This window comes from Balaenoptera acutorostrata, chromosome 14 (assembly GCF_949987535.1).
Source record: "Balaenoptera acutorostrata chromosome 14, mBalAcu1.1, whole genome shotgun sequence".
NCBI classification, from domain to species: domain Eukaryota; kingdom Metazoa; phylum Chordata; class Mammalia; order Artiodactyla; family Balaenopteridae; genus Balaenoptera; species Balaenoptera acutorostrata.
In genome coordinates this window covers 38,193,163-38,207,001 of record NC_080077.1, presented here as the reverse complement: position 1 = coordinate 38,207,001, position 13,839 = coordinate 38,193,163, and the positions used below count along the sequence as shown (strand labels likewise).

The 13,839-nt window shown below is 36.9% G+C and overlaps 1 protein-coding gene across 4 annotated transcripts in view; it reads left to right on the top strand.

Annotated features, from left to right (window-relative positions):
* Positions 1 to 13,839, top strand: part of NKAIN2 (sodium/potassium transporting ATPase interacting 2) — a 994,258-nt gene that overhangs the window by 823,626 nt on the left and 156,793 nt on the right. The gene's annotated exons all lie outside the window — the stretch shown is intronic.

The following is a 13,839-nucleotide window of genomic DNA, read 5'->3' as shown; positions in this document are numbered from 1 at the left end:
CCCACATGCCACGGAGCAACTGGGCCCGTGAGCCACAATTACTGAGCCTCCACGTCTGGAGCCTGTGCTCCGCAACAAGAGAGGCCGCGATAGTGAGAGACCCACGCACCGCGATGAAGAGTGGCCCCCACTTGCCACAACTAGAGAAAGTCCTTGCACAGAAACGAAGACCCAACACAGCCATAAATAAATAAATAAATAAATAAAAATTAAAAAAAAAAAGAATATGATTCCCCCTACAATAAACATAATAGTAACGACCATTGAACTAAGCATCTACTATCTGAGTCCTCTATTAGATCCTCGACATTTGCCTAAGAAGACCATCCAAGGTTAAAGTTACTCAAGGTCACACAAACCCAGCTTGGATTCTATTGATAGAACCCATGTTCTTTCTGTGGCACTGCTTATGAATAAGGGCCTGTCCACCTGGGTCTCCAGGTTAACATGACCATTTCTTCCTTTTGGGGTGTAGCCCTATCCTGAAGGTAGGCAGTCTCGACTGAGGCTCTGACACTCTGTATGTGTCTTATTAGCCCCCGCCCTGCAATGGTTGGACCTGATTTGTGAACTCAGTCACTGCCTGAAGCACGGCTCCTTTAGGGATGGGTCACTGTGCAGGCCAGTCCTGCCGGCCCCACCCACCACAGAAGCTCTGGGGTGGAGTTAGTTCACCTAGCCTGACCTACCGGTAACATCTTCTCCATAATAAATGCTGATGAGAGATGTTTGGATGGCCACCTACTGTGGGCCAGCATTACATTAAGCACCTAAAATTTATTGTTGAACTTGAGTGGTATTCATCCACCCTGGACCCTCAGGCTGCCTGTCATCTAAGCCCACATCGGATCATGGCCAAAAGCATGAAGAAATATTCCTTTGGTATGTTGACATAATAGAAAAGGCTTTGTGCAAGAGAAATCCCAAGAAACAACAAATGTGAGATGTACACAGAGAGACTCTGGGTTCCTGCAGAATCATGGGTTGTTGGTCATAATTCACACGTCAGTGGGAAACTCACCCAACACAGATTTGTAAAATTACATCAGTGGTGATAAGGAAGTTGGAAAAAGTAATGATCGGTAAGGTTGAGAGTCACATTTAGTCTCAGGTGGCAGCAGTTCCTCCTGTAGCCTCTATACCATACATCAGTTCTTTACAATGTGCATGAAAATCACCTGGGGCTCCTGTTACACACAGATTCTAACTCAGTACATCTGAGGTGGAGCCTGAGGCTCACCACTCCTAACAAGCACCCCGAAATGCTGAAAGCCACCGGTCTGCAGACTACACTTTGCATAACAAGCCCAGAGACCTCCTTGACACAGGTTTAAAAAGGAAAAAATATAGTTGACTTACTTGAGTTTAAGTCATGCATGTAGGTGACATTAGAACCTTCCAGCCAACCTGCATGATCTTACCAGAAAAGTAATTATTCATAGAGGAAAAAGACCAAGTCAGCACTGAGTCTCAGAGCATGAGGCAGATGGAGCTTGGGGTTGAGGGATCTGGAAACACATATAGAAATCAAGAGAGCAAAAGAATAGGCAGCAGTCACAGGAAGAGCAACAACGTTATTCAACTGAATAAATAATCGACGTTTGAAAAGCAGAGACGAAGGTAGCCTGGGGTATTTGAAGTCGGGCCACGGAATGCCAGACCTAGGACGCTAGACTCACCGGCACAGAAAAGGCAAACTTCAAAGTCTTAACAGCAAGCCACAGGAAGAAATCAGTGCAGGCAAAACAAAAATGCCAGAGTGAGCATAGGGTCACAAATGTCCAGAAGGCAACCAAGTAGATTCCCAGATGTGGGTAGTGAACTTAACTGCTCACCTTCAGCTTCCAGAAGGAACTGAGCACGGGAAATCCAAGTGTCCTAGTCTCAGAAGAAATAGTGTGTCCAGCAAGGAATCCAGGAAGGCTTGAAGGGTGGGAGCTGGAAAACTCAGCAAAGGCTCAGCTCTGCTACCCACGTCAAATCCGTGGTAAAGTTACGTTGTACTGAACCGATGAAAGGCCTGTATTCCTTCCTACATGGGCGGGGCAGAATCAAGATGTGTGAGTTAAGTGCCTCTAGCTGTGATAATTGGCAAATAGTATGAGGCATGCTGGTTGAGCCCTGAGTCTCAAAGTGAGGTCCTAGATCAGCAGTATCAGCATCATCTGGGAACCTGTTAGGAAATGTAAATTCTCAGCCATGCTCCAAACCTACCAATCAGAAACTGTGGGCGTAGCACCCTGCAGCCTGTTTCTAGAAGCCCTCCAGGTGATTCTGATGCACGCTTACTGCAGTAGAGTCTATTGAAACCATGGTGGAGAGACAAGGCCAGGTGTGGCAAAGGACAATCATTTTAAGTGGGCTTGATGATGGTGCTTTTAAAGAGCTAGTGAAGACTAAAGCCTGTTTACACAGAGAAGAAAACCCAGTAGAATAATGTAAAATAAAAATTAATAAAACATGCTCAGTGATCAACAAAGTTGGTCAATGATATTCCATGGTAGAGTTTTATCAATGTTGAGGAACCATCCAGCCATGGGTAGGACAATAATGTTCTGATGCTGATAATGAGAGACATCATGAGTACCCAGAGGGTCAACTCACAATATGTGCTTGAAAATTCTCTCTGATGTATTTTTAAGAGACTCACCAAAAAGAAATGCCATTGGTGCCCTTGCTTGTGAAGAGATCTTCTCATAGGGGAAAAACAAACTTGAGAAAAACAAACATGGTGGTCTAGTGGGATCTGTTTGACAAAAACATTGAGAAAAAATTTTGTTTTAAATATGAACACAGGTGTAAGACACAAAACCCCAAAAACATGTAGGATCTTTAATTACAGGCATACCTTGTTTTATTGTGCTTTGCTTTACGGTGCTTCACAAATACTGTGTTATTTACAAATTGAATGTTTGTGGCAACCCTGCATCAAGCAAGTCTATTGGCACTATTTTTGCTAACTTCGTGTCTCTGTGTCACATTTCGGTAATTCTCACAATATTTCAAGCTTCTTCATTATGATGATATTTATTGTGGTGATCCGTGGTCTGTGATGTTACTATTGCAAAATGATTGCAACTCGCTGAAGGCTCAGGTGTTGGTGAGCATTTTTCAGCAATAAAGGAATTTTTAATTCAAAAAACCCCAAAAAGCAAAAAACAAAAAACCAAAAAAAACCCATGTAGCTATATTCTATAATGGAAGTAACCTTTATGATATTCTAACTAGATTAAATTCTTAAATTGCTGGAGTTTTGTAGGAACCTTTTCAGATTCATTGTATAAATTCAAGTCATTCTCTTGGTTCTAACTGTGAACAATCACTGATTAGTGAAAAACTATTAAAATTGCTCCTTTTCACAAGAGTATTTAAGTGATTTTGATACTTCTAAAGAGATTCTCTAAGTGCCTGGTGCTGAGAATTTATATATAATCATTGTCAACTACAGCATAGTGCAGTATATTTAAGAGCTAACATGAGTAGCTGTCAATAGAGGCAGATTATTAACAGTTCAGCATAAACTAGTCATTGGTAGATTTAAAATTACAGCTTATTTTTTCTAAGTCATTTCATATGAACTAGACAGAGTGATATACTCAGAAGTTTACATTCCCCTATTTCAGTGGTACTGAATAAACCTAGGCAATGGATAGTCATGTCATATATGATCTTTAGTTTCTCTCTACTCATATAATCACAGAATCATTTTGAGGGAAGAGATTGTGTAAGTTTTGAGTGTAGCCTTCACTCTTGAAGGACCATCCAGCCTTTGCTTGGATACCACTAGCTACAGGAATTCATTACTCAGAACACCACCCATTCTTTCTGGGAGCATTTCTAATCTTTTGAGGATTGTCTGCCTTACCTCCCAGATAAATTCATCAGCTTGAATCTTTGGCTTCTCCCTGAAGTTAAATATAAATGAGTCTGATCCGTCTGATTATTTTATATTTTTTTAAATATTTGAAGGCAATTATAAGAATCTCTTTTAGTCTTTTCCAGACAATTCAACCTAAATTCTCTCAAAATTCCTCACAGGACATCATTTTTAGACCCTACAAGTACCTTGGACAAAGGATGCAGTTTTGTCAGTGTCTGTCTTCAGATGCAAACTCTAAAGCAGTCTGACCAGGAGACTGTAAAAGATCCCTCAAGTGAATGAGAAGATTAGATGTCACACAATTCTTATGTCCACTGCAGGAAAACAACTGGTTACTTTATTACTCCTTTATTGAAGTAGCTTAACAAAATCCACCTATAACTTAAGATTATATGACAATGGACATGCTAAGGTGTAAGATGTAAATTCAAATGGCCCCTTGGCTTATGGCTATGAACTTTTGGATGGGGAATTATTAAACTATTCGTTTTCGCAAGACTTCAATTCATTTTCGGTACTCTTAAGAAGAGAACTGTCAATAAATAGAAAAGAATATTTTGATAGAGAATGATGCCTTTCTGTAGGCAAGTGAAGGGGAAAAAAGAGTTGGAAGGAAGCACATCTTTTAAATAAGAAGGACTGAGTTGTGACTGATGCTGTTGCAACATCAGCACCATTTCTAGAATGAACTACTCTCCTGCCCACCACCCCACTTCATCCTCACCTTTTCACCACTGTAACAAAATTATTGAATTGTTTCTTCCCCATATTTGTGTTCCCAACGTCTACTTCTGTGTCCTCTTATACTTCGGGGAAGAATATCCCTTCTTTGTAAAGGAGACAGAGGAACTAAGTGTTCTTTCTATGTAAAAGTAATGATGAGTATTTTTCTGTATCTCAGTGTTTTCTTCTAGACAGTGACTTTTCCACCAGTAGCCTCTTGGACTTGTGCATTACAAAAGCTGCAAAGAGCTCTTTGTAAGCAATCCAAAGGAAATAGGTACATATACTTAAAGGTGTTTTATTTAGACTTAGAGGTTTATTTATATTTGTCTCCACAAATTCTAAGCAGTATTGATCTATGTACTTGCCAGGATAAAACAAGACAAGAGACAAATCTTACCACTTAAAAAATATCTCTCATGAGAATAAAGTACAACTAAAATATCTTTAAAAGCTCATTCATCTAAATGCATGGCTAATATACCTCTACTGTAAATTCAGGGTACAATGAATTTTGGATTAGCGTTAGCAAACCACCAAAGAGGACATGTCCAGGTCTTTTATAGTGCTGTGTAGGTTTCTGAACAGCATTTAGAAATTTTTAAAATAAATTGTATGAATTATGAGTCCACTGTATTTTATTCTATAACATCCTCCTAAAGAATACCAAATACGGTGTTTTGGCAATGATTGATTAGGTGGCCAAGAGAATTTCCTTAAGAGGCAGCAAGGTTTAGTGGGAAGGCATGCATTCAGACAAAAAATAGGTTTGAAACCTAGTTTCATCCTTAATAAAAATAACTTGATGCAGTTATATATGCAATCTCAGCCTCATTTTTTCTTCTGTTACATAAGGATAATAATCTCTCCTTCTAAGTGTCCTTGAGGCATAGTCTAGGTAATAAATACAAAAGTTTTATTTCCTTTCTTTTTGCAGTATATATATTTTCTCAAACTTAAGAGTAAGTTAAATAATTTATAATGAACTAACAGATACACTTATCTTCAAAATGAAAAGATTTAAGAGGTTTTACAGAGAAATTTTCTGTTAATTAGTATTTCATTGCATCTCTAGTTATGGTCCTTCTCAATAACTGAAAGATGGCTCTCTAAAGTCCAGCATCAATGACATTAACGCTTGGCTTATCTCCATCTTGCTACCATTTTGGGTCATATTCCCATGAATTATTCTCTCCCAGAGAATGAATGAAGAAAGGAAAGGACATAAAACTTTATTAGCATTTAATAAATTTAACTAAGAGACATTTTGAAGTATGGATCAAAATGTGATTGGGCTCCCAATTCAATTCAGTTGACAAGTTAAAATCTTTGGAGGCAAGTGAAGATACTATCCAAGTCAGCATTTCCAACTTTGGGAAAATGATAGCGTCAGGACCGGGGGTGGGCTGCACACATAGGTGGGATACTGACTGGCAGTAATGGTGGGGAACCATTGAGGAGAACGTTTCAGTGTTCCTGAAATGTCACCAAGCCTTCAGTATCATCAGCACCTCTGCCTCCATGCCAATTAAAAATCCACATAAATGTACTTTAGAAGCAAAGGAAATGGTGGGCTTCAGATGAGTGCCAAAATGGCAGTAACATCTTCTCTTGAAATAGCTAACCTGTTCTTTGTGTCCCTGTGTCCCTAGAGGGAATGCAGATCACTTTTCAAAGCTCTTAGACGGGAAAGGAACACTAACAAAATGGGAAAAGATACCTGCAGGGTGGGAACAAATGAGAAAGTGAGAAAACAGCAGGAAAAGCTGCCTGAAGAGGTTTCAGTACATAGAAAACTATAAAGTCAGTGAGAAGTTGATCTTTCATTATTGTAACCAGCTGAGAAAATTCTGCCTCTAGCATATGCTAGTAAGGGTGTGAAAGAGAGGAGAGAAGACTCATTTTGCCAAACTTAGATCCCACTCATGGCTGATGAGTCCTAACTTTGGAAGTAAAAAAATAATCAAGATTTCTGAGCCTGGAGGTTCAATTAACTTTAACAGCACGGCAGCTTCCTTACTGAATTCTTTCTTTCTTTTCCTTTCAATCTTTCCTTTCCTTTCCCTCCCTCCCTCCTCTTCCTTCCTTCCATACAGCTCTTTCAGAACATTACAAGGATCACCTTGAAACAAAATTCTTTGTATTCCCAGCGCAGACTTTCTTCTCTAGCTGAGAGTTAGTATGCATTTCTTAAGCAGGAACAGTGACGATATTGGGGCTTAACATATCCCTTTCCCACAAGAAGAAAACAACGGACCAAGATAATTTATATATATATATATATATATATATATATATATATATATATATATATATATATATATATATAATACACACGCGCGCGCGCGCACACACGCACACCAGTTATAACATTATGATCTCAAAAAAGGAATGGAATTAATCAGGAAAAGCTTAGAGGGGGTAGCCCAAAATATTAATTTAAATACAGAGATAAATGCAGGATGTTAATAAGAAGTATTGAGGAGGATTTCATTAAAATGTAATTTTTGCAACAATGCTCAGGGTGCAGACCAGTTGTAGAATAACATAAAACATTTATCTGGACTAAGGAGGCAATTAGGATAAGACTTAGAAAAGTGAAATAATGGCCTTTGTTGCAACATAGACATGAGAAACCTGTTTTCAGGCAAGAAACAATGAAAACATGTAATAGCAATGAACTTGAAACATTTTGTACTAAATCTTTAGTGAATCTTTCCACATAGTGGGAAGAAACACGTTTTGTTTTTAAAACTAGATTTTATAAATCCAAATATCAGATTTTCCTCATTGATTTTAGAGGAATGGTTGTAATGTTTTGCATGCTCACAGAAATATTTTCTTGATTTTTCCTTGAATAACTAAAGACATGAGCCAGGAACTGGAGTTAACACTACCTATGGTGTCATATTGAATTATGATCCATAATCAGCCAAATCCCAAAGTTACCCATAGTTGAGGATTCTAGAAGAAAGTAGGGGCACAAATATATTTTTGATGTTCCATCTACTTTTCTTAAGTTTATCATATAGTAGGATGAATTACATCTTTGGATTTTGGAGTTGGTAGATATGAACTTCCTTATGTTCTAGGCTGCATTCCTGTATATGCAACATTCATTCAACTTGTCAAATAAAGTGCATTTGTAATTTTGGTTATCTTCTCAAAACCGTATTTTCTTAGCTCCTTCTTCCTGGCATCTTGAACAATATGATTTGCTTTCACTAATTCTTGTGTTACCAGGATAAATTTGGCATTAGGGTTTTTATATGTGTGAGCAGGTTTGCATAGATTTAAGCATGTATTAACAGAAGAAAACAGCTATGTTTAAGGTTAGAATATTAAGTTCACCAGCTGGAAATAAGCTGTGAATGATTATAATTTTAAAGAACTTTTCAGAATTTCCTATGAATTAGTATCCACATATAGATATTGGCAATGAGATATAACACAATGTTTTCTGATGATCTTATAAAATTTAACTCAGTGTATATTTGGTTGTAAAAAAAAAAAAGAGTTCATTGAGAATAAGTGATTCTTGGTGTCAAATACAGCCTTCCTCACTACCCCAACTCCTGCATCCTCAGCTAATTAAGGATGCCATTCAATCACAGGGTTTTCTAACTACTTCTCTTAGTCCCAATGTCTAAATACATATGCTTTTATTAATATAAATATTTCGACCTTCCAGAGTATTTTTATTGTTGTTAAAGTTTGCTTCTTACCATTCAATGTGCTTGCTTGGCATTCCTCTAATATCAGCACCAGAAGTATGTTTTAATGTAATGTTGACTTGTTCCCATTCTTACTCTGAGAGTATTAAAATAATATAAAGTATTACTCTGAGGTGATCCTGGTCCCACCTCCCTGGACACTTAGGGAACTCAGCAGAATAGTCTAGGGTGATTAAGATGAAGTATTTGGATTTTATAGCATCTGTGTGATCACCTCCATCGTGACTATTTTTAACACAGCACCTGTACTGGTCTCACCACATGTTTCCTGCACTGTCCACCCCAATCCTACAGGAGACTTGATTATGTTTTCTGTAATATATCTCTGTTCATGTTTGATAGAGCCAATGTCCTGTCCCTGATCAAAAATCTTTCAATAAGCCAGGATGTTTGGTTTGGCATTTAAGTCACTCCCCAAACTGTCCTCAACTTATCTTTCTGAAGTGATTTTACACACTACTCCTTCTTAAAAACTCTCATCTCATAAAAATAAGGCTACTTACTTGTCCTTAAATACACAAGTATTCTTAGCTCTACAATTTTGATTATTTGGTCCACGCCAGTTAAAATGGTCTTTTTCCCCCAGGCTGTGGACCTATCTAACCTGGCTCTTATTTTAAACCCCAGCTAGAGTTCCCATCTCTAAGAGGCTGCCCCACCAGAGTCCACAGGCATCACACCCTCCGAGTTCCCAGACACAGATTGTCCACACCTCTCATTAGGTGCTTATCAAATGCTTCCTTTTATTGTTACATTTTATCTCTATACCTTGCCCTCCAAAAGAGACAATAAGTCCTGTAATGTTAGAGATTGCATCTTACATCTCTTCTCATCGTCATGGCCTGGTAGAGTGTTTTGCATATGGTATATGAATAATTAATATTTGTTAGTAACTATACTGATAACTATAACCTAATACCATTTACTAAGAAGCATAGTTTCTAGACTTTCAGATACTAAGCAATCCATAAAGGCGAGAGTATCAATTTTTTTTTAATTAATTAATTTATTTATTTATTTTTGACTGTGTTGGGTCTTCGTTTATTGCGAGGGCTTTCTCCAATTGCGGCGAGCGGGGGCCACTCTTCATCGCGGTGCGCGGGCCTCTTACTATCGCGGCCTCTCCCGTTGTGGAGCACAAGCTCCAGACACGCAGGCTCAGTAGTTGTGGCTCACGGGCCTAGTTGCTCCGTGGCATGTGGGATCTTCCCAGACCAGGGCTCGAACCCGTGTCCCCTGCATTGGCAGGCAGATTCTCAACCACTTCGCCACCAGGGAAGCCCAGTATCAATTTTTAATATTATTATTTCAAAAGAAGAACTAAGTAATAGAAAACTCCAGAAATTTAAGAAAATATTTCAGATTTTTTAAACTGCAACTGAAAGCTTCTCACTCTTACCTCCACCTTCTAATCTTTGCAATATCGAATTGATTGTTTACTATTAGAATAGATTATGCAGCAAATGCCATAAATTGTGAAAGTAAATTGTAGTTTTTTGTTGAAATTCTCAGACATTACTAGTATCATTTTCTCATTTACTTTTCAACCGTCTTTTTAAAATTATCAAATGCTTATTATTTGTTGAGCAATTAGGCTTCTTGTGTTGCCCTGAATACATACAACCCCATCAGAAACAACATTTTAATGCTAATAACAGCTTTCATGTAATATATCAGACCCTGCTATTTTGAAAAATGACATGACCAATAATGGGGTCCTTTAATCTGAACTTTATGAAGAGTTACTAAGAGAGATGAATAAATACATTGATACAAATTACACTATACTACTCTGAACATATAATTATTAAAGTCTTTTTAGATATAAAAGTTTTTTAATCTTACAATTCTGAGCCTATCTTGTATCCTTTTCAGTGTGACTTCATTGATAATATACAAGATTTGGTTTGTGGTTTTATGCCTTATTTTGTGCAATCAAGACTTATTCTTTGTCTCAAAAGTCCTTATAATTTTGAACTCAAAATTACAAAATATATGAGAATTAAATAACCTATTGATTATGCATGGAGCAGGTCATACTCAGGAATTTCTGTTGCACTTAAGGGGACTTAAGGAGACCTTTCTATTGTCTATTTTACAAGCAGGAATTTATATTTTGTGCTTAAAATAAGGCACCCATGCTTATGTGTGCCTTATTTTATGCTTACACAGAGACCTTTTGTTTAAATGTCCACAAGAAAATAAATAAGAATGTAAGATAATGCCAGAAACTTTCCAGTTAATGATCACTAGTTGAATATATGTACTTACTTACATTTCATCCTGAAACTCCACCAAGTGCTATTAAAGAATAAAAAAATGATAACACACAGTAAAAAGAGAACGGACAAGAAGTGTCAACAGTTTTTGGAAGACAGAAAGTAGACAGAGGATTAGCAAGTGACATAGCAAAATGGAAAAACCTAAAACTTATGATCATGCAGTGGGTTCCAATGTACAGATTTGACCCATAAAACCCTTGGAAAAGTCAGGATTTAGAAGTGGAAGGTGTATGTGAGGTACAGGATTGCAAATGCAAATGAACTGAATAATCTATTCAAGGGGCAGTTAGACTGCCCTGAGGCGCTTCCTTTAGTCTATGCAACGAGGCTTCTCCTCTGGACTGGTAAGACTCTTGAAGCACAGGCAGGCATGCCTTAAGTTTCTGAATACGTGAGCATTAAATTAAATACTGTATGCTGACAAAAAAAGCCTGCATATTATGTAGCAAGGGCATCAGCTCCTCCCCAGTTCAGCCCAAGGAGGCTGTGGTCTGATGTGTACCCCATAAGTAAAGTGGAAGACCCAGAACAAAGTCCTACCAATCCCTACAGACCTAGCATGTGGAAGGCCCTGCTCAGTCATCATATGTGAAGGATACCAGCTGATCAGCCCACTAATGCATGACAAACTGCCAATCAAGTTTTAGTTTCTCTTTGGTATGAAAGGACAACTTTTGTGAAAGACTTCTAAGGAACAGCTCCAACAAGAAAGTCAGAGGCAAAAGTAAACATAATAGAAACTATTCAGGCGTTCCCACTGGCTGTTCCCTCTGCTTGGAATGCTTTTCCCCGTATCTGCTCTCTTTACTCCTACACTTCATTCAGAACTCGTGCAAATACAAAATAATGAGACATCTTTTCTTGCTATTATATTTAATATTGTGTTACACTCCCCATCACCCAATTCTTGGTTATTCTATTTCTTTACTTGAGCTTATATTTCTGCATATATTAATCACTACACAGACATTCTGATATGTTCATGTATTTGTTGGCCATCTACACCACCCCAAAATGAACACTCATAAAGGTAGGAACATTGCCTATTGCACAGAGTAGATCCTTGATAATTACTGTTAATATTATCTACTTATCTGTTTACTTATGTAGTAAAAATAAGTAACTTGGATAAAGCAAAAACAACGTAGGAAACACAATTTTAAAAGAATAAGTATTCAGAGAATACTTATATATGCAGAGAATAAGAAAATTTATAGCCAAGAAACAATTCAAATTTATCAACTATACAAAAGCAACGATTAGAGAAGAATTAGCTCTTAAAAGTTCCAAATATTAAAAATTAAAGATATAGTTCAATATAAGTTTGGGAAGACTTGGTAAAGAAAATCTCCAAGAGAGTAAAGAGAAATATAAGAAATATAAGATATGAACAATATGAAAGAAAAAATAAGAATGTAAGAGATCAATCCTGAAAGACAAATGTCTGACTAATAGGAGTTTCCTGCAGTAATACAAAAGAGTAGAGGGGAGGGAACAATTAAGGATATAATGTAGGTTGTTTTCTAGAATGGAAGGAAAGCGCTCTTGGATAGAAAGTCCCTCCAGATGCTCTACAAACCAAGTGAAAAAGAAACTCATCAAGATACTGTTTTACTGAATTTCAGAACTTGAAGCTAAAAAGATTTTCTACATCAATAAACCTCAAAAATATAACATGGAACCAAAGTAAGTTACAGAGTATATATATATTTTAAAACCTAAAAAAACAGCATTTTATATTATTACTAACTATGCAAATATCCAGTAAAACTACAAAAAGCTTTCATGAGAATAATGACACCAAAATCATGATAGTAACTATCTGTGGAGAGAGAGGGGCAAGTCATATTTAGGAAGACTACAGAGGAAGCATCATTTATATGTATAAAATTTTATTTAAAAAATGACTTTAAGCAAATATAACATAAGATTTAATGAAACTGAGTGGTGGGTATAATGGTATTATAATATCCTCTATACTTTTTGATGTTTTTGAAATATTTCACTGTTTAAAATAAAAAGATGCAAGAAACCAAAAGAAAGAAAACAGGTTACATAAAAAATTACAGGGAACAAAATGATATCAGATTTCTTAACTGTAATAATGGAAATTAGAAGATAATGGAGAAACGGCCACCCAGTTCTGAGAGAAGATTTTCAACCAAGAAGCACATATCCATCCAAAATATCAGTCAAGTAATATAAAAGTAGGGTAAAAACACTTCAGACTTAAAATCATTCACCTATTCTTAAGAAAGTAGTGAATTATGTACTCTGTGAAATAAGAGAGCAAACCAGGTAAGAGAAAGACATGAGAGCTGTTAAGAAAAAAATTGCACTGGAAACTTGTTAAAAGTGGCAAGATAAATTTTATTTTAGCTGCTGTAGTAGAGAAGACAGACTTCAGTATAGAGCTGAACTCCATGCCCACAAATTTGATTACCTAGGTGAAATGGTCACATTTCTTTAAAGTCACAATCTGCCAAAACTCACACAAGAAGAAATTTGAATACACCTATATCTATTAAATAAATTGAATCAATCGATATATATATATATATATATATATATATCTCAATTAATAACTTTTCAAAACAAAAAGCACCAAGCCCAGATGGGTTCACTGGTGAATTCCACCAAGCATTTAAGAAAGAAATTATTCCAATTTTCTGCAATCTCTTCCAGAAGACAGAAGCAGACGGAAAACTTCCTGATTCTATGAGGTGGCATTAACCTAATGCCAAAACCAAAGACAATACAGGAAAAGAACACTATCTTTTACAAATATAGATGCAAGTATCCTAACAAAATGTTTTCAAACAAAATGAATTCAACAATGTACAAAAATAATTACACACCGCAACCAAGTGGGATTTATACTAGACTGGTTCACTATTCAAAAATCAACTAATGCAATAAAAAACAGACACTTTTGGCCACTTAGTAGGTAGCTCCAGCCACAGGCTTTATTTTGAGATTTATTCTGCCTGAGTCAGAAACCAGTTTGCTGTATCTCCCAGGTTCCAAGGGATACTTTGAAGCCTTTCTCAACAGGCTTGAAGAGAAGAGACCTTACCCACTCCCTTACCACCACTTTATGGAGATGACGAGACTCATAACATAGCTCTCTCCAAAGGAATGCTCTTTCCAGTCTCCAAATTCCCTGATCACTTATGCTCAGCCCTTTCATATGTTCAGTTTAAGTGACTATATCTTAATA